This window comes from Rhinolophus sinicus, linkage group LG07 (genome assembly GCF_036562045.2).
Source record: "Rhinolophus sinicus isolate RSC01 linkage group LG07, ASM3656204v1, whole genome shotgun sequence".
NCBI lineage: Eukaryota > Metazoa > Chordata > Mammalia > Chiroptera > Rhinolophidae > Rhinolophus > Rhinolophus sinicus.
This window is the reverse complement of record NC_133757.1, coordinates 108,212,705-108,218,419: the sequence shown is the minus strand read 5'-3', so window position 1 is coordinate 108,218,419 and position 5,715 is coordinate 108,212,705. Positions and strand designations below refer to the sequence as shown.

The 5,715-nt window shown below is 41.3% G+C and overlaps 1 protein-coding gene across 4 annotated transcripts in view; it reads right to left on the bottom strand.

The window, feature by feature from the left end:
- NR3C2 (nuclear receptor subfamily 3 group C member 2) overlaps positions 1-5,715 on the bottom strand; it is a 308,032-nt gene that overhangs the window by 24,106 nt on the left and 278,211 nt on the right. The window lies entirely within an intron of this gene.

Genomic DNA, 5,715 nt, shown 5'->3' with positions numbered 1-5,715 from the left:
TTTCCTGGCTTGATCTTACCAACTGTTCTCTTGGAAGGCACACGCTATGCACCTGTTTGGCTGTCTGTGCTTAAAAGTAGATTAAAACTGCCTGATGGATGCTCTTTGGTGGTGCAGAGACATGATGTGGGGCAAACTCAAATGGGGAAATGGGGAAGTGAAGGGTGAACATATGTTCAGTGACTGGTGGGGCAGATACCTCAGTTCCTGGGTTATTACATTCACTTCTTACAATCCCCTACAAGATGGATATCATTCCCATTTTACAGGTGAAGAAACTGAGGGCCAAAACATTTAAGTAAAGCACCCAAGTTGACTGAAATGGTGGTGCGGCACCACAGGCTCCGTTCTTGCTGCTGTCTCCAGGGGTCACATTTCTGGGGCGGGCTCTTATTTTGGTTTCACAACTTTCCTGAGGAGAAACTGACTGGAAAGATGTAAAAATTAAAATGTAAAAATTAATTCCACAGAATTAAATGTGGAAGCAGCAGGCTGCCCAAATGGTGGGCCGAGCCAAACTTGTGACTCGCATTCCTCCGTACATGGTAAGAAATGCTTAAAATAGGTCTGCATCTATCTCAAAACCACCTATAGGGTAGTCACGATGGGAATTACCACTACCACAGCCCGGATGCAAAAGCACCCGCTAATTAAATGAGCACTGAGCATCTCAAAATAATTTAAAAGTCTCGGCAGCCCGCAGCAATATCTCCTCTGCTGGTGACTGTGTCACTGAAGTGGAACGCCCTTGTCACGTAAAGAATGAAGTCTCCCCCGTGTGCCTGTGTAACAGTTACTGTATCACCAGATGTTCCCGTCTCCCCCTGCCTGCCCTTCCCAACCCTGGCAGAAGGGAACCCTGGCTCTGAGAGCCTGGCTAAAGAAGAGCCACTTCAGTTGTCCAGTATTCCCTCTGGAACCACAGAAAGCAGTTATTCAGCAAAATGCCCCTCACAGTTTCCCTCGGTCATGAAAACAACAGTATCCAGTGTCTGAGTGACACACTGGTGCCTGCCCAGCCAACAGGTAGTTCTCACCCAGTGTAACGATCATACGCAGAGACAGAGGTCTCCATAATGAAGCCTGCTCAGCTCAGGTGGAGGCAGATCTTACATTTGGTTTTGGGAACTGCTAAATGTGCATGACATTTTACTACAACACCAGGTTCACTGCCTTCAACACGTAACCTGTGCCTGACAAACGCAATACGTTCCAGAAGATGCCGGGGAAGATCCAAATGACTCTGCAGAGCTGTGCAGCTGCATTTAACATTCCTCAGTGCTAGTTTTCTAATTCCCAAAGATGCTCCAGCCTAAAACGCGAAGCTGCTCTCAGCCTGAAGTTCTCCTTCATCATGAGGGTGGTGCCGGGAGCACCAGACATTGAGTCAAGAGGGTTCCAGCTGCCACTGGCTACCTATGGACCTTGAGAAATTACTCTTTGGGACTGTCTCTTCTTCCATGACATAAAGCTCCTCTGACACCACCTTGGGCGCCTTCTGTGACCCTTGCCTAGCACAGTTGGCCCCTATCCCTCCTCAGTAAGGCTTTCCATCAACACAGAATAAACATGAGTGAGCCTATGCCTGCTGGTAAGCTGGCATCTTGAGCTGTCTGTACTCTGCTCTGCACCGTGCTGTCCGGTCACCCCGAGCAGGCGGAAAGCTCCTGCAAGCCAAGCTTTGGGTCTCTTGCCCCTCATACACTCCCTGGCACTTTTAGACACTAAAGTGTTTGTTGAATGAAATGAACACCTTCCATCATCAGACACATGGGATTCCTAAGGGCAGGCATTCGGTTCTCACTTGCATCTTTAGTTTTAGAACATGGTAGGGGCTCATCAATACACGAATAAATGAATGAATGAATGAATGGACGCACATGTGCTCGCAAAGGTCCCACTGCCCAGGTGACCAATTTCAGCACCTGACTACCTTCTGCCTTGTATTATGCTCCAGCTGCCTCTCTAGAATCTAAGCTATTTGGGGGTTGGGTTGGTGCTGTATATTCATTTTTAGCCTCGATTGTGATAGGCATGAGGCACGTTCTTGCTAGTATACACAATGAAGTAAAATCGATTACAAAGTCATGTATGACCTTGAAACTATTTAATAGGAAAGGGACATTTTTGCCTTTAAGAAATACTATCAGTATCAATTAACATTTACTAACTGTTCTACACACTGATCATAATATAAATAGTCCTTGACCTCAATGAATGGATAGAAGTTTCCATGTCCTAAGAACTACGTACATGTGTCTCGAGAGCTGTGCACGCATGTCCCAAGTTCTGTGGACATGTGTTCTGAGGGGTGGCATAATATGCCCACTTTTTAAGCAGAACTTTGATTTACGTTCTTAGGGTTCTTGTTCACGTGACCCTTAGGAACAAATACTCTTTTATTCACAAGGTGATCAGAACTAGGCTTTAAGTACAGAGCCAGTCCTTGTGTAGCTCTTTGTTCCCTAGAAGAAAATTCCACAAATGTTGATTCATTAATTTACTCTAATGAAAAAGCCGTAGGCAGTCTCAATTCTGAGTAAGCACGAATGTTAGAAAGGTCCCTCTAGACTTACAATGCATTTTTCAATGTTCTGTCTGGAATGGAATATAAATAGAGCTTTCAAGATGTTTCTGTTAGGCTACTTCTAAGAGCAAACTTTTTTAAAATATAATTTAAAATGAAGGTTTTAGAATTAAAATGATTCCCTAAAGAATGTTCTCCTTCCAGACAAAGTAAGATGGACTGGATTTACCCTTCCACCAGAAACAACCAAAACTTCTCAGGAAAAAAACAAATAAACAAACAAAAAGAAACATGAAAAAAATGGTTTTCAAGACACTATGTATCAATCAATGAAGGACAGCAATCTCTAGAAAATGTAGAAAACATAGGAGAAAAGCTTTGTGACCTTGGCTTATACAATGTTTTTAGATACAACAGCAAAAACCATGAATCATAAAAGAAAATAATAATTACTGGACTTCATTAAAATGGAAAACCTCTGCTCTTCAAAAGACAATTGCTAACAGAATAAAAAGATAAGCCACACACTCAGAGAAAATACTTGCAAATCATATATATATCTTACAAAAGAACTTATCTAGAATACATAAAGAACTCTCAAAACTGAACCATCCAATTAAAAACAAGCGATTCAATTTTTAAAAGAAAGGAGCAAAAATGCTGAACAGACATTATACCAAAGAAGACATAAAGATGGTAAAATAAGCACATAAAAAGTTCATTAATCACTAGGGAAATGCAAATTAAAACCACAGTGAGACACCACCCTGTAGCTATTACAGTGGTTGAAACTAGGAAGAATAGTCATACCAAGTGTTAGCAAGGGAATGGAGCAATCTGAATTCACACCCACTTGTCAGGGGAATGTACAACTGTACAACCACTTTGGAAAACAGTCTGGCCGTCTCAAATAAATGAACACACACTTAACATATGACCCAGGCAATCCACTACTAGCTCTCCACCCAAGAAAAAAAGCAATGTCCATTCCAGAACTTGTACTCAAATGTTCAGTGCAGCTTTATCTGAATAGTTCCCAATCAGGAAACAACCTACACACCCGTCAACAGGTGACTAGACCACCAAATTGTGGACTCCCCATAGCATGGATGCTACTCAGCAATTAGCAGGAAGGAGCTATTGATATGTATCCGCAATAGAATGGATGAATCTCAAGGTAATTATGCTAAGTGAAGGAAGCCAGACAGAAAAGACCACATACTGCATAATTCCACGCATATGAAACTCCAGAACATAGAAACTAGTCGAGTATGTATATGTAACTCTAGAATATATAAACTCTGCAACATACAAAACTCTAGAATATGTACACTAATCTACGTTGCTAGAAAGAAATATAGAAAGCAACTGGGGAGCAGTAGGTCGGAGGAAAAGGTAAAAAGGAGCACAAGGAAAGTTTTGAGGTGACGATCTGTCTTGTGATGGTAGTTTCATGGGTGTATACATGTGTCAAACTTCTCAAACGATGCACTTTAAATATGTTCATCTTATTGTTTATAAATTACACCTCGATTAAAATAAAAAAGACCAAAAAGACTTCGATCTGTCCTGGGGGATTTTACAGAAAACCATCACTTGTGCCACAGCCATCTGGCAAGTGTTCACTGAGTTCCTACCTTGTGCCTAACACTGTGTTGGCTGATAAAGAAGCTGCCACATGGACAACTGGGGTGGCCCCTAAGTGTTTCCACTGTGCTCCTCTGCTTAAGGCACAAAGATTCTGAAAGCTGTCCAAAAACAAGTTTTAACTTCCGATCAGTCTCGCTACATGCCACTGCTTCAAAGGGCATCATCCATTGTGTCGTGATGACAGTGCTTCCACACTCATTTTCACACTGCATTAGTGCCTGCCCATACATGTGAACAAGTAAGAGAATTCATCAAGAAAGAACCAGAAAACACCATTCTAAGCTCCACTAAGAAGGAGTTTCAACACCACCAGCGGAAGAAAGAAAGAATGCTGCTTGTTCTCATGCTGATGACCTAAGTTCCATGCTCCAGTTTCTTCTATTGCCTTTCATGTGAGTTGGGGAGCACATCATTTGCTGTGTTCCCCAAAGTCTTGTTTGCCATCGTCTCTTATTCCTAACGTCTCTCCTTAAAACCACACTCCTTAGGCCAGTGATAATTATTAGCAAAACTACCTCCCCTGAATTCACCTTGTGGGAATTTCACTCTTACCATATGAAAAGTTCAGAGAAAGCACAGGTCAACCTGATATGCAATGGGTCCTTAGTGTAAACCACTGGAAAGACATTCTTTTATCAATTAACCTACACTGGCATAAACAACTTTCTAAAGGATGAACCATTATTTCAATAGCAATACTATTATAATATTGGCCATCAAGCCTGCCACATTTTCCTTAATGGTAGAGAAATATTTAAAGAAGAATTTCTTATACAAATCTATGGGTTGAGCTTGGACAATACATTTTCCAAGAGAAAGTACGAAAACCTCAAAAACATGACAAACTAAATTAGCATGACTGCCTACAACTTTTTTTGAGCCACAATTGGAGAAAATGCTTACAAAGTGAAACAAGAAGTATGTGTTAAGTGACATAACAAAGCGAGTTATCCAAATCAATATTGTGTAGAAACTACTAACAAACACCTCGACTCCATCTATAACTGAATAGATTAGCAGCAAGCTCAGAATTTACTTTCATTATTTACATTATGACAAGAAAGGTGATTCCTATGAAGAACAGTGAATATAGGATTCAAAATTTGGCAAAAGTTGAGATGATCCAAGCTGGCCCCAGACCACTAATAATGTTTTTGAAAGATTGGGTTATTAGATTAACAGTTGTAGAAGATGGACATTATTTATGCAATGTTAAAGCAAACATTTTTCCTAACCAAACATTTCCTAAATTGCAAGCAGAAATGTGAAACTTGATCTGACACCTGCAGCACATCTGAGGGCCTTTCCCAGCCCAGGACCCAGGGGTTTTGCCACTATGGTGCACATCTCTCTCGTCCTGCTCAGAAAGGGAAAGAACCACACCCTTTATTTTAAATCAAGGTCATTTCCAAGGTTATCTGAAGAAAAACTTCCTTCCTAGTCAGTTCTCACTTCGTGTTGCCTCCCACTGGATGACTTACCTCTATTCTTCCCAAAGTCCCAAGAACTCTTTCTCAACTCTCCAGTTTCATTTTCAA